The following is a 23,073-nucleotide window of genomic DNA, read 5'->3' as shown; positions in this document are numbered from 1 at the left end:
GAACTCTTGAAACTCCAGACTAGTGAAGCAAGGTCCGTTGTTGCTTACAACAATGTCGGGCAGACCATGAGTGGCAAACATGACACGAAGGCTCTCAATGGTAGCTGTGGATGTACTGGATGACATGATTATACACTCTATCCAATTGGAATATGCATCCACCACAACTAAAAGCATCTTTCCCAGGAAGGGACCTGCAAAGTCGATGTGGATCCTAGACCATGGTTTAGATGGCCATGACCACAGACTCGGTGGCGATTCCGCTGGTGCTTTATTTAGCTGCATGCATGTGTTGCACTGATGCACACATGATTCTAGGTCAGAGTCAATTTCAGGCCACCATACATGAGACCTGCCAATGGCTTTCATCATGACAATGCCGGGATGCGTGCTTTGTAGATCATGCACAAATTTCTCTCTGTCTTTCTTAGGCATAACAATACGATTATCTCACAGTAAACAATCTGACTGAATGGATAGTTCGTCTTTGCAACAGTTGTAAGGTTTGGTCTCATCACCCATTTGCTTGGGTATGGCAGACCAATCACCACTAAGGACACAATGTTTCACAACCGATAATATCGGATTCTGGCTGGTCCAGGTCTTAACTTGTTGAGCCGTGACAGGGGTTCCTTCACTTTCAAAAGCATCCATGACGAACAGTAGGTCTGCAGGTTGTGGCATCTCCACCTCTGGTGTGGGCAGCGGGAAATGGCTCAGTGCATCGGCACAATTCTCAGTGTCAGGTCTATGGCGAATGACATAATCATAGTCAGATAATGTCAGCGTCCACCTCTGGATGTGGGACGATGCATTGGTATTTATACCTTTGTTTTCCGAAAACAGTGAAATGAATGGCTTGTGATCTGTTTCCAGTTGAAACCGAAAATCAAACAGGTACTGATGCATCTTTTTAACCCCATACACACAGGCTAATGCTTCTTTCTCTACCATGCTGTAGGCTCTTTCTGTCTTTGACAAACTTTTAGAAGCATTCGCAACAGGTTGTAGTTTACCCGACTCATTGGCTTGTTGGAGCATGCAACCAACTCCATATGACGAAGTATCACAGGCCAATACTAGATGCTGACACAGATCATAATGTACCAGCAGCTTGTTAGAGCAAAGCAGATTAGTAGCGTTCACAAAATTTCTATCTTGGGATGCACCCCAAACCCAGTTGTCGCCTTTTCTTAGCAGCATGTGCAGTGGCTCTAATGAAGTGCTCAATCTAGGTAGGAAATTACCGAAGTAGATGAGTAGACCCAGGAACAAACGCAGCTCCGTCACATTCTGAGGCTTGCGTGCATTTTTGATGGCCTTGGTTTTCGGGTCCATAGGCCTGATGCCGTCAGCAGCAATTTTCCTCCCCAGGAATTCGACTTCCGGTGGCATGAAAATGCACTTCGAACGTTTCAGTCTGAGTTCCACTTTACCCAGACAATGTCGAACCTCTTCCAGGTTGTTCAGATGTTCAGTCGTGTCACGACCTGTGACCAGGATGGCATCTTGGTACACGATGGTTCTAGTGACGGACTTCAGTAGACTCTCCATGTTCCTCTGAAATATGGTTGCAGCCAAGCGAATTCCGAAAGGACACCTGTTGTAGATAAACAGTCCTTTATGAGTGTTGATGCATGTAAGTTTCTTTGCTGTCTCGACCAGCTCCTGTGTCATGTAGGCCGATGTCAGATCCAGTTTAGTGAACGACTTCCCCCTGGCTAGCGTTGTAAACAACTCATCAGGTATTGATCCTGTTTCGAAACTCGGTTGATCGTAACCTTGTAGTCTCCACAAATCCTGACAGTGCCATCACTCTTCAACACAGGAATAAAGGGGCGGGCCCATTCATTAAATTCGACCGGTGATATGACCCCTTCACGCTGGAGTCTGTCCTGTTCGATTTCGACCTTCTCCCTCATTATGTACAGAACCACCATATCTTTATGATGGATGGGTCTTGCATCCGAGTCCACTTGGATCTGCACCTTGGCTCCTGTGAAATTGCCGATGCCTGGTTCAAACAGTGAGGGGAACTTGCTCAGCACTTGAGCACATGGAGTATTATCTTCCGACGACAATGCTTTGATATTATTCCAATTCCATTTGATTTTTTCCAGCCAATTCTTGCCGAACAGTGTTGGACCATTGCCTGGAACAATCCATAACGGTAAATCATGAACCGCACCATCATACGACACCTTGACTACTGCACTGCCAATCACCGTTATGAGTTCTTTAGTGTACGTAAGCAACTTGGCATTGACTGGACTCAGCTTAGGCCTCACAGCCTTAGTATCCCACAGCTTGTCAAATGTCCTCTGGCTCATTTTTGATTGACTCGCACCCGTGTCCAATTCCATCGGTACCGGCACACCGTTAAATTTCACATTAATCATTATCAGTTGGGAACGAATACAGTCCATACACTTCCTCCTCTGGTATCTCGGATTGCATATCTGGATCCGCGCGATATTGGACATCATCCTCCACGTGGTGTGTCGCAGCACGCTTGCTCAGTTGCGAACATATGCGCTGGAGATGCCCCAGTCTCGAACAGCCTTTACAAATGTACTGTTTAAACCGACACTGATGAGGCCGATGATTGCCCTCACAACACGGTGAAATCGGATTAATTCCTGTTGGTGGACGTTGGGCAGCCACAGGTTTCGCATAAGCAGTCGAGTAGGCCCTACCATATGCAGCTCTGCCAAACGAGATACAATCTTGTTTACAGTACATGCCGAATTCCGATTTTTCGATGATATCTGCTTTAAGTTTTTGTCCGTCGTCATGCATGATTGGGCAATCGTGATGGCCTTGCTCAAATCCAGCATCCCCGCCGCCAGTAGCTTATGCAGGATCACCTCGTGGTTGATGCCGATTACAAAGAAGTCCCACAGCATGTCTCCTAACGCGTTTTCAAATTTACACGGTCCAGCTAGACGTCGTAGGTGGGCAACGAATTTCGACACATCCTGGCTCTCAGAACGAATGTGCTTGTAAAATAGATATCCGTGAGATGATGATGCCTTTTTCTGGTTTGAGATGGTCACATACCAGAGCGCACAATTCCTCATGATCCTTGTCCATTGGACTTGCAGATGGGAGAAGATTCTTTATGAGTCCATAGATTTTCGGACCGCAAATCATGAGGAAGACCGCCCTTAGCCTAACTGCGTCAATGGGTTTCTCCATTTTGTTGGCCACGAAGTACTGGTCCAGGCGAGCTACAAAATCTGCCCAGTCCTCTCCCTCCACGAATGTCTCCAGAATTCCAATTGTGCTCATATTTGCATGTGAAGATTCTTACGTTACCTCATCACCAAATGTTATGTATGTAACAACTGAATAGACTGAATACTGTAAACTAACACAGGTACAAACCTGGCTCTGCTTTATTAGGGCCGAAAATGATTACATTACATGATGGCTTGCCTTTTATACCTGGGCCGGACACACGTGCGTACAGCCCAATGACCTCCGACAGTGGCGCCACCTGGTGGCTAGTAAACCCAAGCATACATACATGACAAAGGGGTTGACTTATGAGGAAAGGTTGAGTAGGCTGGGCCTCTACTCATTGGAATTCAGAAGAATGAGAGGTGATCTTATTGAAGTGTATAAGATTATGAGTGGGCTTGACAAGGTGGATGCAGAGAAGATGGGGGAGACTAGAACTAGAGGGCATGATCTTAGAATAAGGGGCCGCCCATTTAAAACAGAGATGAGGAGAAATTTCTTTTGATGGGGGAGACTAGAACTAGAGGGCATGATCTTAGAATAAGGGGCCGCCCATTTAAAACAGAGATGAGGAGAAATTTCTTCTCTCAGAGGGTTGTAAATCTGTGGAATTTGCTGCCTCAGACAACTGTGGAAGGTGGGACATTGAATAAGTTTCTTAAACGATAAAGGGTTATGGAGAGCGGACGAGGAAGTGGAGCTGAGTCCATGATCAGATCAGCCATGATCTTATTGAATGGCGGAGCAGGCTCAAGGGGCCCTGTGGCCTACTCCTGTTCCTATTTGTTATGTTCTCATGATGCATATTCTTTGCCTTCTTGATTCCCTTCAAAACTTTGCATAAAAACAATGGTATCTTTCTGCGCCAATTTTTTAATGTGCACTGGTTTTTCTTAAGTGCCCAGAAGGTTTTCCACACCCCGTCCTAGGAAAAATGTAAGTTGGCCAAACTTGCTGAACTGTGAAAAACTGGCGCAGACATCAGGTTATGACGCAAAAAAATCCGAACCAAAAATAAATCGTAACTAACTGAGTTACGCTGGCGCAGAAACTTTGGGCAAACTTGGATATTTTAATTTATGCAAAAAAAGGCGCAGATAACTGGGGATGATTGAGCCCGTAATCTTCAGGTGAAGTGGGGTTCGAGGATGGGAATGACTGGATTAGGTTTTGCAGATATAGGGGTCGAGATTTTCCGTTGGTATGGGGTACTTTAACAGCACAATTTGACTGAAATCAGCCAAACCAACGTAAAAGATTGCAGAAGTTTAAGCGCAAGTAACTTTCAGCATAAATCGAGCTGGTGTGATCTTTGAAGCTGGTTTAAAAAACATCGTGCTAAAAGACAGTCCTGCCCACAAAATTGGCCACATCCCCTGATTGAAATAATGATCATGGCACGTTTCTGCCGCTTTGCGACCGTACGAGCATGATCTTCAAATTAAGGTTTTATTTTAAGCACAAATACACTGACAGGGAGAAGGCAAAAAAGAAGTAGAAAGAAACAGAAAGGTGACGTCACAGCCAAGGGGGTAAGTGATTTGCTGGTGATTGGTGAGTAGTTTTTCTTTTTTCTCTTCTATAACAGTGAGTAAACTTTAGCATTGTTGTTGCCAATTTAAGTGTATCTAAGGGTTAAGTCATGGCAGGAGAGCTCGGTCACGTGTTATGCTCCTCCTGTACCATGTGGGAACTCAGGGACACTTCCGGTGTCCCTGACGACTACGGGTACGGGAAGTGTATCTGCCTCCAGCTCCTGACAGACCGTGTTGTGGAATTGGAGCTGAGGGTGGATTCACTCTGGAGCATCCACGATGCTGAGAATGACGTGAATAGCACGTTTACTGAGTTGGTCTTACCGCAGGTGAAGGGTCCACAGCCAGCTAGGGAATGGAAGAACAGCAGGAAGAGCAGTGCAAGGAAGGTAGTGCAGGGGTCCCCTGCGGTCATCCCCCTGCAAAACAGATACACCGTTTTGAGTACTGTTGAGGGGGAATGACTCATCAGGGGAGGGCAGCAGCAGCCAAGTTCATGGCACCGTGGCTGGCTCTGCTGCACAGGAGGGAGGAAAAATAGTGGGAGAGCGATAGTGATAAGGGATTCGATTGTAAGGGGAATAGATAGGCGTTTCTGCGGCCGCAACCGAGACTCCAGGATGGTATGTTGCCTCCATGGTGCAAGGGTCAAGGATGTCTCGGAGTGGGTGCAGGACATTCTGAAAAGGGAGGGTGAACAGCCCGTTGTCGTGGTGCACATTGGTACCAACGACATAGGTAAAAAAAGGGATGAGGTCCTACGAAACGAATTTAAGGAGCTAGGAGCTAAATTAAAACATAGGACCTCAAAAGTAGTAATTTCAGGATTGCTACCAGTGCCACGTGCTAGTCAGAGTAGGAATCGCAGGATAGCTCAGATGAATATGTGGCTTGAGCAGTAGTGCAGCAGGGAGGGATTCAAATTCATGGGGCATTGGAACCGGTTCTGGGGGAGGTGGGACCAGTACAAAGCGGACGTTCTGCATCTGGGCAGGACCGGATCCAATATCCTAGGGGGAGTGTTTGCTAGTGCTCTTGGAGAGGGGTTAAATTAATATGGCAGGGGGATGGGAACCTATGCAGGGAGACAGAGGGAAACAAAAAGGAGACAAAAGCAAAAGACAGAAAGGAGATGAGTAAAAGTGGAGGGCAGAGAAACCCAAGGCAAAAAACAAAAAGGGCCACTGAATGTAAAGGGGCTGCAGGAGGGGTCAAAACTAAAAATCATGGTTTAAAAACTACTATTAAAACACTATACCTAAACGCACGCATCATTCGAAATAAAGTAAATGAGTTGGCGGCACAAATCATTACAAATGGGTATGATTTGGTGGCCATTACAGAAACGTGGTTGTAGGGGGGCCAAGACTGGGAATTAAACATACAGGGGTATCTGACGATTCGGAAAGATAGGCAAGAAGGGAAAGGAGGATGGGTAGCTCTGTTAATAAAGGATGATATCAGGGCAGTTGTGAGAGATGATATTGGCTCTAATGAACAAAATGTTGAATCATTATGGGTGGAGATTAGAGATAGTAAGGGGAAAAAGTCACTGGTGGGCGTAGTTTATAGGCCCCCAAATAATAACTTCACGGTGGGGCGGGCAATAATCAAGGGAATAATGGAGGCATGTGAAAAAGGAACGGCAGTAATCATGGGGGATTTTAACCTACATATCGATTGGTCAAATCAAATCGCACGGGGTAGCCTGGAGGAGGAATTCATAGAATGCATACGGGATTGTTTCTTAGAACAGTATGTTACAGAACATACAAGGGAGCAAGCTATCTTCGATCTGGTCCTGTGTAATGAGACAGGAATAATAAGCGATCTCCGAGCAAAAGATCCTCTTGGAAGGAGTGATCACAGTATGGTTGAATTTGGAATACAGATTGAGGGTGAGGAAGTAGTGTCTCAAACGAGCGTACTATGCTTAAACAAAGGGGACGACAGTGGGATGAGGGCAGAGTTGGCTAAAGTAGACTGGAAACACAGACTAAACGGTGGCACAATTGAGGAACAGTGGAGGACTTTTAAGGAGCTCTTTCATAGTGCTCAACAAAAATATATTCCAGTGAAAAAGTAGGGCGGTAAGAGAAGGGATAACCAGCCATGGATAACCAAGGAAATAAAGGAGAGTATCAAATTAAAAACCAATGAGTATAAGGTGGCCAAGGTTAGTGGGAAAATAGAAGATTGGGAAAATTTTAAACGACAGCAAAGAATGACTAAGAAAGCAACACAGAAAGGAAAGATAGATTACGAAGGTAAACTTGTGCAAAACATAAAAACGGATAGTAAAAGCTTTTACAGATATATAAAACGGAAACGAGTGACTAAAGTAAATGTTTATCCCTTAGAAGATGAGAAGGGGGATTTAATAATGGGAAATGTGGAAATGGCTGAAACCTTCAACAATTATTTTGCTTCAGTCTTCACAGTGGAAGACACAGAAACCATGCCAGAAATTGCTGGTCACAGGAATGTGGGAAGGGAGGACCTTGAGACAATCACTATCACTAGTGGGGTAGTGCTGGACAGGCTAATGGGACTCAAGGTAGACAAGTCCCCTGGTCCTGATGAAATGCATTCCAGGGTATTAAAAGAGATGGCGGAAGTTATAGCAGATGCATTCGTTAATCTATCAAAATTCTCTGGACTCTGGGGAGGTACCAGCGGATTGGAAAGCAGCTAATGTAACGCCTCTGTTTAAAAAAGAGGGCAGACAAAAGGCAGGTAACTATAGGCCGGTTAGTTTAACATCTGTAGTGGGGAAAATGCTTGAAACTATCATTAAGGAAGAAATAGCGGGACATCTAGATAGGAATAGTGCAATCAAGCAGACGCAGCATGGATTCATGAAGGGGAAATCATGTTTAACTAATTTACTGGAATTTTTTGAGGATATAACGAGCATGGTGGATAGAGGTGTACTGATGGATGTGGTGTATTTAGATTTTCAAAAGGCATTCGATAAGGTGCCACACAAAAGGTTACTGCAGAAGATAAAGGTACGCGGAGTCAGTGGAAATGTATTAGCATGGATAGAGAATTGGCTGGCTAACAGAAAGCAGAGAGTCAGGATAAATGGGTCCTTTTCGGGTTAGAAATCGGTGGTTAGTGGTGTGCCACAGGGATCGGTGCTGGGACCACTACTGTTTACAATATACATAGATGACCTGGAAGAGAGGACAGAGTGTAGTGTAACAAAATTTGCAGATGACACAAAGATTAGTGGGAAAGCGGATTGTGTAGAGGACACAGAGAGGCTGCAAAGAGATTTAGATAGGTTAAGCGAATGGGCTAAGGTTTGGCAGATGGAATACAATGTCGGAAAGTGTGAGGTCATCCACCTTGGGAAAAAAAAACAGTAAAAGGGAATATTATTTGAATTGGGAGAAATTACAACATGCTGCGGTGCAGAGGGACCTGGGGGTCCTTGTGCATGAATCCCAAAAAGTTAGTTTGCAGGTGCAACAGGTAATCAGGAAGGCGAATGGAATGTTGGCCTTCATTGCGAGAGGGATGGAGTACAAAAGCAGGGAGGTCCTTCTGCAAATGTATAGGTTATTGGCGAGGCCGCACCTGGAGTACTGTGTGCACTTTTGGTCACCTTACTTAAGGAAGGATATACTAGATTTGGAGGGGGTACAGAGACGATTGACTAGGCTGATTCCGGAGATGAGGGGGTTACCTTATGATGATAGATTGAGTAGACTGGGTCTTTACTCGTTGGAGTTCAGAAGGATGAGGGGTGATCTTATAGAAACATTTAAAATAATGAAAGGGATAGACAAGATAGAGGCAGAGAGGTTGTTTCCACTGGTCGGGGAGACTAGAACTAGGGGGCACAGCCTCAAAATACGGGGGAGCCAATTTAAAACCGCGTTGAGAAGGAATTTCTTCTCCCAGAGGGTTGTGAATCTGTGGAATTCTCTGCCCAAGGAAGCAGTTGAGGCTAGCTCATTGAATGTATTCAAGTCACAGATAGATAGATTTTTAACCAATAAGGGAATTGAGGGTTATGGGGAGCGGGTGGGTAAGTGGAGCTGAGTCCAAGGCCAGATCAGCCATGATCTTGTTGAATGGCGGAGCAGGCTCGAAGGGCTAGATGGCCTACTCCTGTTCCTAATTCTTATGTTCTTATGTTATGTTCTTATGTTCTTATGACAGGCATGCTTTAAAACATTTCAATTTTCCAAAATATTAAATTTGCTCAGAAACTGACTAGCGTAGACCAATGAAACTAATAAATGGTTCTGTATAGTTTTGTTGAACTGATTTAAAATCAGGTTACTCACAGGTGGTGGACGAGACACTGATTAAAAGTGAATATTTTTTGTGATAATCCCATTTTTAGCTGTATTCATAAAACCGCCCCAGTTTACCACTCTAAAATATATTGAGAAATATTTTTTTAATGCAAGGAAAATAAATTAACATTTACATTCTATTACACTGTACGATTGTGCTGGTTCATGGAAGATTTTATATTTGTGATTATGCAAATAAGTTTGAGTGGAACCTTGAACCATAACTTCACTTTGGAACACCAGCGCAATTTGTGCCCAGATTACCCTGCTTGTGCCCAAAGCAGAAACTCTACCCCAGCATTTTAAATAAAATATTTGTAGCTGTACAATACACAGTTCCAATTCAAAATCACACATTGTATCCTTATTTTTACAGAATACTTTGATTTGATATTATTATTTATAATGAAATAGCAAAACATCCAGCTATTTGGGAAGCAGTGAAGTAGAGTTTGTTGGAGCCAGGGGTGTTTCTCTACTATCGAGGATTAGGAACGAGGAGACATCGTGCCACCACGGACAAAGTGGGTATTTACAGTGTCACATATTTAATTCGACAACTCCATTATAAATGTGGACAATTAAGGGGAAAGTCAACATAAAAATGTGACAGCAGGAAGTAAAGTTTTGTAGGCTGGAATTGCATGCAGGTTTAAGGTAATATGTAGGAATCTATGATTTTGATATCCGAGTTGAGTGGCTTGACTTGGTTCTCCATGGTGATATAAATGCATTTAACAATACATTTATTTCAGAATGGCCAGACCACCACAGAGAACCAAATGGGAGCCACTCAACTAGGACTAAAAAAAACATTAACACATTGGAGTGGAGAATCTTAGCTCTGAGGAGAGATTGGATAGGCTGGGTTTGTTTTCCTTGGAACGAAAGAGGATGAGGGGAGATCTCATTGAGGTGTATAAAATTATGAGCGGCCTAGATATAGTAGATAGAAAGGGCCTATTTCCCTTAGCAGAGTGGTCAACAACCAGGGGGCATAAATTTAAAGTAATTAAAGTAGAAGGTTTAGAGGGGATTTGAGGTGAAATGTCTTCACCCAGAGGGTTGTGGGGGTCTGGAACTCACTGCCTGAAAGGGTGGTAAAGGCAGAAATCCTCACCACATTAAAAAAGTGCTTGGATGTGCACTTGAAGTGCTGTAACCTGCAGGGATACGGACCTAGAGCTGGAAAGTAGGATTAGGCTGGATAGCCTCTTGCTGGCTGGCGCGGACATGATGGGCCAAAATGATCTCTTTCCGTGCTGTAAATTTCTATGATTCTATGGTACGATACAGCTTTAACAGACAGGAATAATCAGGCAGTAGCTGCGGTGAATGTTTTCAGCACCTACGAACATATGATAATGCACAACTTGGTTATTCAAGTTATTATTTTTGTTGGAAAATACCTAAGCAAAAGTTCTCCAGTTGACTAACAACAGGTAGCCTCACACCTGACTAGATCTGTGGGCTTTAGTTGTCCCAAAGAAATTGCAAATCCTCCACTGTGAGGTTGTTATTGCCTTGTATTGGAGCTGTGTAATGCAATGGAGCAGTGTAATTTATTTTGCTCAACCTAGTTTTTGGCTAGTTCGGTGCATATCATGAGATTTTGAAATTAGATACCGCGGCATTTGACATGAAGAGCATTTAGATCAAATTGAGAAACATGGGAAATTTCTGATAATCCTTTTTTTAAATGGGTCCAGTAGGAAATCAAAAAGCAATTGCTTAAATATAAGTGGAAAGTGATTATCCCCAGATGGGCCACAAAAGTTGCTCTAAGTGCACTCTACTGATGAGTCTGGTATGAATAGCATTTTTCACTTGTGGGACAGATGTTCAATACTGAGTGTTAGCTTCAAATATTAGATTTCCCAAAGATCTCACATAATAACAAATGAAAAAATGAAGGGAAAATCGAGTAGGAATTACTGTTCGCAGAATGAATGGGTGAAGACAATGGGCGCGAATTTGGGCTTGGTGATGCCCGTTTTTGGGGGCTAGACAAAATAGACCCCAACGTCTTCTCATCACATTCTTTGTTTTTTTGTTTCAATGTTGGATTTAACCTGCTTATTTTAAATGTTTTAACATCTCTGATAAGATAAAAAAGTAATATGGTATCAATGCCTTAAATCTTCGTCTGCTATTTTCTTGGTTAATATTTGTTGGGCTGGACTTTCTGTCTTCTGCCGCCTCTGTTAGCGCCCCGGAGGGGCGGTATTGGCAATGGTAAACACTTCTGGGTGGGCGACCAGCTTCCAGTGCCCCCCGAGACATTCGGTGCCGGTTTCGAAGGGGCACGGAGCATTACTGCCCGGAAGTGACGAGCAGGTGTGCAACGCCCCTTGTTGCCACATTGGCTCGATATTTGCATCACGCCCTCCCCTAGCGCTGCATAGAGCGCCCTGGTGGGAACGCCTGTGGAAGCTGGTGTTCCAAGCTATAGCGGCCGCAATGAGGTAATTAATGTCGACCTCAGGTAAATGTGATTTTTTTTTGCGATTTATGTTGTGTTGGCATGAGTTATGAATTGGGAATTTTTTGGTGTTTTTTCAGGTTTTTTCCCACCCCGGCGAGGCCACTCTTACAGCGTTCTGAGGCCGGCTGTTTAGCTAAGGTTTTCACTTGCTCAGCCGGCCTAGCGCGCTAAAAGAGGTGTGCAACGTCTCCCTTAGCGCTCCGCTCCAAACTCCGGGCCCAGCTGATGAATTTTGTAGCGGCAGATGCAATCCATTTGCCGCAGCAGAATTTACCGCTCTGCTCGGGACAACACCGCAACAGAGACGCGACTGACCTGAAAACTATTGAGACATTACTTCAGAAAAAAATTGGGAAAGATATATATTTATACCACTCACAGAGAAATCAAGGTGTTCATTGCCGAATTGGGCTGACAGAGGACATGTTTCCCTCATGCTGGATTGTATTGGAAAATTACCCCAGGGACTATACATTTTTTTTAGTATTGAACTTGTGTCTTTTTTGATTCATTTATTCAGGAATAGGGATTAATTCCCAACTTGGCCTCCAAAATTGCCTCAGTTAATACTCTGAATAACCTAATTTAATTATTTGGCAAGGAGCTAGTTCAAACATCGATATCTGACTCACTGAAGATGTAAATATTTTAAATTCAGTAATTGGAAAGGAACCAGAATATTTGTTATTGGCTATTAGTTATAAGACCACATGCCAACACTGATAAGATATTTATATTCATTTCATATTTCTAGTGGAGAAATTCAAGGAGCAAGCAATTTAAATTAATTCCTTGTCAGGATATTGAAACAGGGTCAGAATTATCCGTCCATAGTAATATTACAGCAGTTTTACCATTTAGCAAAGTTGCATTTTACATGCTAAATTAAACACTAAAATATTAATAAAGTTACCAATTAAAGGATGGATCTGATAAGCCAAACTACCATTTTCTGTATTTATTTTGTGCACTAAACATGTGTGTTCTAACGCAGTGGTTTAAAAAATTTTGAATGAAGGACCCCTTTGAAAATGGATTCGTAATCACAGATCCCCATCTAAATTATAATACCATATCGTACGCATAATATGAAAGTGCTGAATGTAAACAGTGTTTTAACAGAATCATAGAATCCTGGGGCTAGACTTTCCATTATTTTTGCATGCATACCGTCCACTTAACGTCCATTTTAATGCTGAAATGAGGTATAATGCCCATATATTGCCCATTTAGCCACAAAACGTAAACTAACGCCCATTTCTCGGTCACTTATCACTGAGCGCTACTTTTGGCATGTACTTAACGGCGATAAAAAATAATACCATCAGCCCACTTTTGTCGGAAAGATCAGATTGGGCGAAACCAACGCCCATAATATCACCCAGCATTACTTTCAGCATTTAATTAATGCCGAGATTTAATAATACCGCCCGGCCACTATTTTCTGTCGTAAAGATCAGATTTGCCGAAACTAACGGCCAAAATATCGCCGAGCGTTACTTTCGGCATCTCACACACATATCACTGAAAATATCACTTGCCGAAAAAAACGCTGTGAAAACGTTGCTCTCACCTGAACTAATCACAGCGATATAGATGCCATTTTGTAAATCGCAGGTCACTTCATTTAAAAGGTTGCTTCAACTTCTGGGGAGTTTTGATGTACTTTGGAGTTCTTTTAAGGTGATGTGAACATCTGAACAAACATCTTATCATACTGTGGACGATTGGAATTTAGTTTAGGTGTCTTAGTGGGGAAATTTATTGTTTGTGAACAATAGGTATAATACTGATTGTGCTTGTAATGGGGCCTGTCATTTCTCAGCCTGTCTTGATGACCACGCACATGCTGCAGACTACAGATGGCAGACGGTATATTTGACAGCATTATGTGTCCAATCTAAGACATGCCAGACTGATGAGGAGGAACAGACCTTACACCCCCCGCACTTACAGGGAGAAGAGGTCTTACCTCAACTTGTCCGATAACACCTGCCTTAGGAGACTGTGCTTCCACAAAGAGGTTATCAGTGAGATATGCCAGCTCATCAGGGGAGATCTGCAGCCTGACAGCACCATCAGGACCTCACTTTCCGTCGAGGTCAAGGTCACTGCAGCACTTTCGTTCTACACGTCGGGTTCCTTTCAGGCCTTAGCTGACAACATTTGGGCTATATCTCAGCATGCCATACATTGCTGCATTAGAAAGGTCACTAAAGCCCTTTACACATGCAGGATGGACTTTATCAGCTTCCCCATGACCACGGAGGCTCAGACTGAGAGGGCTCTAGGATTCTACCGAATTGCTAACGTTCCCAAGTTGCAAGGAGCAATCGACTGTATGCACATCACGATACAGGCACCTTTCCAGGATGCAGAGGCTTTTTGGAACCGAAAGGGATTCCACTCCCTGAATGTGCCCGCAGCTCGTTGTCGACCACCAGCAAATAATTATGGCAGTGAATGCCAAATTTCCGGGCAGCATCCATGATGCTCACATCCTGCGTGAGAGCGCTGTATCTGACATGTTTACCAATCAGCCACAAGGTCAATGCTGGATGCTTGGTGACAAAGGATATGGCCTTGCAACTGGCTGATGATTCCCTGCGTAACACCCACACCGAAGCCGAGAAGCGATATAATGAGAGCCACAGAGGCACATGCAATATCATCGAGAAAACCTTGGAGTGCTTAAGCAGCACTTTAGATGTCTGGACCACACAGGAGGCGAGCTACAATACCACCCTGAGCAGGTAGCTCAATTCGTGGTGGTGTGCTCCATGCTGCACAACTTGGCTATCAGGAGGGGACAAGAATTGCCAGAAGGGACTGACGGTCCACCTCAGGAGAAACAGGAAGAGGACGATGAGGAGGTGGACGCTGATCTCGGGCCAGGCAATCAGGCTGACGCTGAAACTATGCCCCCGCCCCCTTCTAGATCGCAGGATAGGGCCCATGGTGACTACATAGCTGCAAGACTCTTAGTCAGCAGCTCATAAATGAACGCATTGCTTGAAAGAACATTGTTGGTATTTACAAAGCTGCAACACTACTGTGTGTGCAGCTCATACATCAATGGTGTACATCACCTTGGTGACAGTTAAAGTTTAAGTTAATTCAAGTTAAGTTTAATTATACCCTTTCATGTTAAGGAATCACCAGTGTGTAACGGTGCAGCTATCTTAGACAATGCGCAACAAGGTTATGTTAAACAAAAAATATTTAATCCGAACATCTGTGTAAAATCATAATTATAACTGTAAAAAACACCCCACCCCACAACAAATTTATCACATTTACATCAATCAAATGGTCAACATTTCCAGCAACACGGAACACAAATGCAAACCAACAAGGTAGCTCTCTCCCCATTTCTCCCAAACCTCCCAACAAAATTGCGACAACAACATGGAAATATTACCAAGCCATCGCCTGTGGCCATACAACTCACTTTCCTTTCCTATCCCCCTTCTTCTCCCCACCTCTACCCCTTCCCCTCCTGACTCCAAGCCGCCTGGCCGAGGAGCTCCTCAGGCACTGCTTCATTGGGGGGGATGACAGCAGATCCAGTGGTTGGATGGATACAGGAGAGGACAGTCCCGAGGTGGGAATGTGCTCCGAGCCAGAAGCAAGATCTTCCTCCTGGCTGCCATGTGTCGTTGGCAATGGGGGTGTGGCACCTTGGGGTACAGTGCCATGCTCCGGGACCACTGGGAGGCCTCTACCACCAGTGTTCCTGGCTATCAACTCCAGGGCCTCCGCCACCTACTGGTGACGGACATACTGGCCAGCTGGTGGGATATGCCCCCTATTGTCTGTAGGATCTGCTGACCTTTGTCAATACATATCCTGGACAAGTCTACCATGTCCAGGCTCAGATTTGCCGCTCGTGGAGCAGATCTGCCGTGTCTAACCAACCTCCGCTTGGTCGGCGTCGTCCTGGAGATATCTCAGGTGCCCTGTGGCGAGGTACTTGGGCCCGGTACCTCCACAGTGGAGATGGGAATGGCCGCAAGAGCACTCGATGGCCTTGGGATGGAATGCGTTATGGAGCCTGGCGATGCAGGCTCCTCAAAGTCCGCACTGTCATTCGTGGAGAATGGACACAGCAGATCCATGGGCGAGAATCGGTGTTCCTCAGCACCAGATGTCCGATCGTCCGGCAAGTCCGGCCCTGCGCCCCCAGCTTCTGGCCTTGGTGGTCTTGCCTGGGGCCACGCTGCTGGCTGAGCTGTAAAATACAAATTCGGTTATTAGCGGAGAAGGGGGGTGCTAGAGTTACAAGGTGATTCCAGCGCTACACACAGCATATGCATGACAAAAGCACCACCGCTATCAAAATCATCACAGATATCACATTTCATGACCATCAACAAAGTCTGCATTGCAATGATTCTCTTGAGGCGATCATTATTTATGTCATGTATGTATGCTTGGGTTTACTAGCCACCAGGTGGCGCCACTGTCGGAGATCATTGGGCTGTACACATGTATGTCCGGCCCAGGTATAAAAGGCAAGCCATCATGTAATGTAATCACTTTGGGCCCGAATAAAGCAGAGCCAGGTTTGTACCCGTGTTTGTTTACAGTATTCAGTCTATCGAGTTATTACATACATAACATTTGCCGACAAGGTAACTTAAGAACCTTTGCATGCAAAAATGAGCACAATTGGAATTCTGGAGAGATTTGTGGAGGGAGAGGACTGGGCAGATTTTGTAGCTGGACCAGTACTTCGTGGCCAACAAAATGGAGAAACCGACTGACTCAGTTAGGCGCAGGGCGGTCTTCCTCGCGGTTTGTGGTCCGACAATCTATGGACTCATAAAGAATCTTCTCTCATCTGCAAGTCCAATGGACAAGGACTATGAGGAATTGTGTGCTCTGGTACGTGACCATCTCAAACCAGAAGAAGGCATCATCATCTCACGGCTATCGATTCTACAAACACGTTCGTTCTGAGGGCCAGGATGTGTCGGAATTCGTTGCCGACCTAAGACATCTAGCTGGACCATGTAAGTTCGAAAACGGTTTGGGAGACATGCTGTGGGACTTCTTTGTAATCGGCATCAACCACGAGGTGATCCTGCGTAAGCTACTGGCGGCGGAGACGCTGGATTTGAGCAAGGCCATCACGATTGCATGACGATGGATAAAAATTTAAAGCAGATATCATCAAAAAATTGGAACTCAGCAAGTACCGTAAACAAGATTGTATCGTCGTTTGGCAGAGCTGCATATGGCAGGGCCTACTTGACTGCTTACACAAAAACTGTGGCTGCCCAAAGTTCGCCAACGGGAATGAATCCGATTTCACCGTGTTGGTGTTGTGAGGGCAATCATCGGCCTCATCAGTGTCCGTTTAAACAGTACATTTGTAAAGGCAGTTCGAGACTGGGGCATCTCCAGCGCATGTGTCCGCAACTGAGCAAGCGTGCTGCGACACACCACGTGCAGGATGATGACCAGTATAGCGCAGATCCAGATATGCAATCTGAGATACCAGAGGAGGAAGTGTATGGACTGTATTTGTTGCAAACAAAGAGCCAACCGATAATGATTAATGTGAACCTTAACGGTGTGCTGGTACCGATGGAATTGGACACAGGTGCGAGTCAATCAATAATGAGCCAGAGGACATTTGACAACCTGTGGGATACTAAGGCAGTGAGGCCTAAGCTGAGTCCAGTCAATGCCAAGTTGTGTACGTACACTAAAGAACTCAAAATGGTGATTGGCAGTGCAGTAGTCAAGGTGTCGCATCTTGGTGCGGTTCATAATTTACTGTTATGGATTGTTCCAGGCAATGGTCCAACGCTGTTCAGCAGGAATTGGTTAGAAAAAATCAAATGGAATTGGAACAATATCAAAACGTTGTTGTCGGAGGATGATACTCCATGTGCTCAAGTGCTGAGCAAGTTCCCCTCGCTATTTGAACCAGGCATCGGCAATTTCACAGGAACCAAGGTGTAGATCCACGTTGACTCGGATGCAAGACCCATCCATCATAAAGATATGGTGGTTCTGTACATAATGAGGGAGAAGGTCGAAATCAAACTGAACAGACTTCAGCGTGAAGGGGTCATATCACCGATCAAATTTAATGAATGGGTCCGCCCCATTGTTCCTGTGTTGAAGAGTGATGGCACTGTCAGGATTTGTGGAGATTACAAGGATACGATCAACCGAGTTTCGAAACAGGATCAATACCCGTTACCGAAGGCTGATGAGTTGTTTACAATGCTAGCCGGGGGGAAGTCGTTCACTAAACTGGATCTGACATCGGCCTACATGACACAGGAGCTGGTCGAGACAGCGAAGAAACTTACATGCATCAACACACATAAAGGACTGTTTATCTACAACAGGTGTCTTTTCGGAATTCGCTCGGCTGCAGCCATATTTCAGAGGAACATGGAGAGACTACTGTAGTCTGTCCCCAGAACCGTCATGTTCCAAGGTGACATCCTGGTCACAAGTCGTGACACCGCCAAACATCTGAACAACCTGGAAGAGGTTCTACATTGTCCAGACAAAGTGGGACTCAGACTGAAACATTCGAAGTGCATCTTCATGGCACCAGAAGTTGAATTCCTGGGGAGGAAATTAGCTGCTGACGACATTAGGCCTACAGACTCGAAAACCAAGGCCATCAAAAATGCACCCAAGCCTCAGAATGTGATGGAGCTGCATTCGTTCCTTGGTCTACTCAACTACTTCGATAATTTCCTACCTAGATTGAGCACTTCATTAAAGCCACTGCACATGCTGCTAAGAAAAGGCGACAACTGGGTTTAGGGAGCATCTCAAGATAGAGCTTTTGAGAAAGCTACTAATCTGCTTTGCTCTAACCAGCTGTTGGTACATTATGATCCGTGTAACTGTCTAGTATTGGCCTGTGATGCTTTGTCATATGGAGTTGGTTGCGTGCTCCAACAAGCTAATGAGTCGGGTAAACTACAACCTGTTGCGTATGCTTCTAAAAGTTTATCAAAGGCGGAAAGAGCCTTAATTTTTGCTCAGAATTCTTTCTGCTGGTCAAAAATCTCCCTCCTACCTCCCAAAACAACCAAACAAGCACACACCACACCCACACACGCTTTCAGTTCCTCTCTGCTCCCTCTCTCTCTGTCTCCTCTTCTGCGCATGTAATGATGACCCTTGACCTCCGTAAACGTGGGAAACGAGCCTTGCCATGCCGTTGCTATGGACAACGACACTTTACAGTAGAAGGTCAAAAATATTTAACGCAAACGCCCATTTCAGATCGCTCGTGGTAACGCCCATTTTTTAAAAATGGAAAGTTAGGATTTTGAAAATGGGCGATAATCCGGCGATTTCAAAAGCCATATTTAGCGCCCACGCTGGAAATAATGCCCATTTTTGGGTGATCTGCACAAAAGTGGAAAGTATAGCCTCTGGAATGGTTACAGCACAGTAGGAGGCATTCGGCTCGTCGAGTCCGTGCCTGCTCTCTGCAAGAGCACTTCAGCTAGTCCCACTCTCCCATCCTTTCTCCGTAGCCCTGCAAATTTTTTTCCTTCAGGTACTTATCTAATTCCCTTTTGAACGCCATGACTAAATCTGCTTCCACCACCCTTTCAGGCAGTGAATTCCAGATCCTAACCACTCGATGCATAGAAATGTTTTTTCTCATGTGGCTTTGGATCTTCTGCCAGTCACTTTTGATACGTCCTTACCACACAGTATAAATGCACATGAGGCCCATGCTTGAGAGAAGGTCAGTCTGTGACCTGTCCTTTATTCCTTAGCACTCAAGTGATGAAAGTGGGTGGAGCTTCCCCTTTTATACCTGAAGGTCCAGGTTAGGAGTGTCTCCCACAAGTTCACCACCTAGTGGTCATTGTTCTCACAGTGTACAACTTAGGTCAGATTATACATGGGTTACAATGCTGGTTGAATACATGACAACTTTAAATCTGTGTCCTCTAGTTCTCGACCCTTCTGCAATGGGTACAGTTTCTCCTTATCTGTCTGGACCCCTCATGATTTTGAACACCTCTATCAAATCTCCTCTCAATCTTCTCTGCTCAAAGGAGAACAGCCTCTCCAGTCCATCTACGTAACTAAAGTTACTCATCCCTGGTACCATTCTTGTAAATCTTTTCTGCATCCTCTCTAAGGCCTTCAGGCCCTTCCTAAAGTGCGATGCCGAGAATTGGACACAAACTTCAGGTGTGGCCGAACCAATATTTTATAAAGGTTCATCATAACTTCCTTGCTTTTATACTCATAAAGCACAAGATCTTGATTTATAAAGCACAGGATCTTGTATGCTTTCTAAACTGCTTTCTCAATCTGTACTGTCACCTTCCACGATTTGTGCACATATACCCTCAGGTCTCTCTATTCCTGCAACCCTTTTAGAATTGTACCCTTTAGTTTATATTTTCTCTCCTCATTCTTCCTACCAAAATGTATCACTTTGCACTTTTCTGCGTTAAAACATCATCTGCCACGTGTCTGCCCATTCCACCAGCCTGTCTATGTCCTCTTGAAGTCTATCACTATCCTTCTCACTGTTCACTATACTTCCAAGTTTTACTCTCTGTTTCCTGTCACTTAGCCAATGTTATATCCATGCTGCCACTTTCATTCCATGGGCTTCAACTTTGCTGGCAAGCCTATTATGTGGCATTTTATAAAAAGCCTTTTGGAAGTCCATGCACACCACATCAGCCATTTGGCCTGATCAACCCTCTCTGTTACCTCATCAAAAAACTCAATCAAGTTAGTTAAACATGATTTGTCTTTAACAAATTTGTGCAGGTTTCCCTCGTCCACAGTTATCCAAGTGACTGTTAATTTTGTCCCGGTTTATTATTTCTAAAAGCTTCCCCACCACCGAGGTGAAACTGACTGGCCTGTAGTTGCTGGGTTTATCCTTACACCTTTTTTGAACAGGGGTGTAACATTTGCAATTTTCCAGTCCTCTGACACCAGCTCCGTATCCAGGAAGGATTGGAAGATTATGGCCAGTAGCTCCAAATTACCACTTTAACTTTCATCAGCATCCTAAAATGCATCCCATCCGGTCCTGGTGACTTATCTACTTTAAGTGCAGCCCGCCTTTCTAGTGCCTCATCTTTATTAATTTTTATCCATCCAATATTTCAACTACCCCTCTTTAAATATGACTTTGGCAGCATCTTCTTCTCTTACGACCCATTTACTATTTATATGCCTATAGAAGACTTCTTTATTCCTTTTTATGTTAGCTGCCAGTCTATTCTCATAATCCCTCTTTACCCTGCTTATTTCCTTTCTCACTTCCCCTCTGAACTTTCTGTATTCAGCCTGCTTCTCACTTGTATTCTCAACCTGACATCTGCCATACACCTCTTTTTTCTGCTTTATCTTACTCTCTATCTTTTTCGTCATCCAGGGAGCTCTGACTTTAGTTGCCCTACCTTTCCCCGTCATGTGAACGTACCTCAACTGTACCGGAACCATCTCCTCTTTAAAGGCAACCCATTGTTCAATTACACTTTTGCCTGCCAATCTTTGATTCCAATTTACCCAGGCCAGGACTGTTCTCAACTCACTGAAACTGGCCCTCCAATTAAATATTTTGACTCTAGATTGGTCTTTGTCCTTTTCCATAGCTAACCTAAACCTTATAATACAATGATCACTGTTACCTAAATGTTCCCCCACTGAAATTTTATCCACCTGACCCACCTCATTCCCCAGAACCAGATCCAGCAATACCAATGTACTAATCAAGAAAGTACTCCTGAACACAATTTAAAAATTCTTCACCCTTTCTGCCCTTAACATTATTACTATCCCAGTCTATATTAGGATAATTGAAGTCCCCCATGATCAATAATCTATAGTTCTTGCACCTCTCTGTAATTTGCAGATTTATTCATCTATATCCTTCTCACTAATAAGTGGCCTATAGAATGCATCTAATAGTGTAATGGCACCTCTATTGTTTCTTAACTCTAACCAAATAGATTTTGTACTTGTCCTTTCCAGCACTGTAATATTCCCCTTCATCAAAACTGCCACCCCACCTCCTTTATTTCCTTCCCTATCTTTCCTGAACACCTTATTGTTATATATATAAACTTGTATTTACTCTGTACAGCCACCACAGGGCTCATCCCCTGGAGTCCCAAGGGATCTCATAATCCCTTGGGAGCACAGGTATTTAAGGAGGCTTCACAGGTTGGAGAGGCACTCTCGAGACCTGCAATAAAAGACTAAGGTCACACTTTACTTTGAGCTGACAGTGTTCAGTCTGACTCTTTCTCCATACATAACAACTGGCAACGAGATACAAATAGCGAACCCAAAGATGCAGAGAACAGTGGAAAAATTCTCGGAGGGAGATGATTGGGAAACTTTTGTCGAGTGACTCGACCAATACTTTATGGCCAATGAGCTAGATGGGGAAGAGAATGCTGCCAAATGAAGGGCGATGCTCCTCACCATCTGTGGGGCACCAACGTATGGCCTCATGACTAATCTGCTCACCCCAGCGAAACCCATGGAGAAATCGTACGATGATTTGTGCACACTGGTCCGAGAGCATTTGAACCCGAAGGAAAGCGTTCTGATGGTGAGGTACCAGTTCTACACCGACAAAAGGTCTGAAGGCCAGGAAGTGGCGAGTTATGTCGCCGAGCTAAGATGCCTTGCAGGACATTGCAAATTTGAAGGACATTTGCAGCATGTGCTTAGAGACTTTGTTGTACTTGGCATTGGCCACGAAATCATACTTCGCAAACTTTTGACTGTAGAGACCCAAACCTTGAGTAAGGCCATAGTAAAACCCAGGCGTTCATTGCCACCAGTGACAATGTGAAGCAAATTTCTCAGCTGCATGTCTGCAGATGTCTCAGTGTCTCAGAGTCCACCATCAAGGGTGATGAATGCAAGGCCATTAACATCTTGTTGGCGCTGCGGGGGTGATCATCATTTCCATTCATGCTGATTCAAAGGGTACGTTTGCAAGGGCTGTAGAACAATGGGACACCTCCAACGAGTGTGCAGGCGAGCTGAAAATCCTGTTAAACCTGGAAACCACCATGTTGCAGAGGAGGACAGATCCACGGAGGGTCACGACAAACCAGAGCCTCAGACCGAGGAGGCAGAGGTACATGGGGTGCACACATTCACAATGAATTGTCCCCCGATAATGCTGAATGTTGAACTAAATGGACTCCCGGTGTCAATGGATCTGGACATGGGTGCGAGCCAGTCCATCATGGGCAAAAAGACTTTCGAAAGATTGTGGTGCAACAAGGCCTCAAGGCCAGTCTTAACTCCAGTTTGCACGAAACCAAGAACTTACACAAAAGAACTGATTCCTGTAATCGGCAGTGCTACCGTAAAGGTCTCCTACAATGGAGCGGTGCACAAGCTACTACTCTGGGTGGTACCAGGCAATGGACCCATGCTGCTTGGCAGGAGTTGGCTGGGAAAGATATGGTAGAACTGAGACGACGTCCGAGCTCTATCGCCC

The sequence above is a fragment of the Pristiophorus japonicus genome, chromosome 6 (genome assembly GCF_044704955.1).
Source record: "Pristiophorus japonicus isolate sPriJap1 chromosome 6, sPriJap1.hap1, whole genome shotgun sequence".
NCBI classification, from domain to species: domain Eukaryota; kingdom Metazoa; phylum Chordata; class Chondrichthyes; family Pristiophoridae; genus Pristiophorus; species Pristiophorus japonicus.
Note: the sequence above shows the minus strand (reverse complement) of the source record.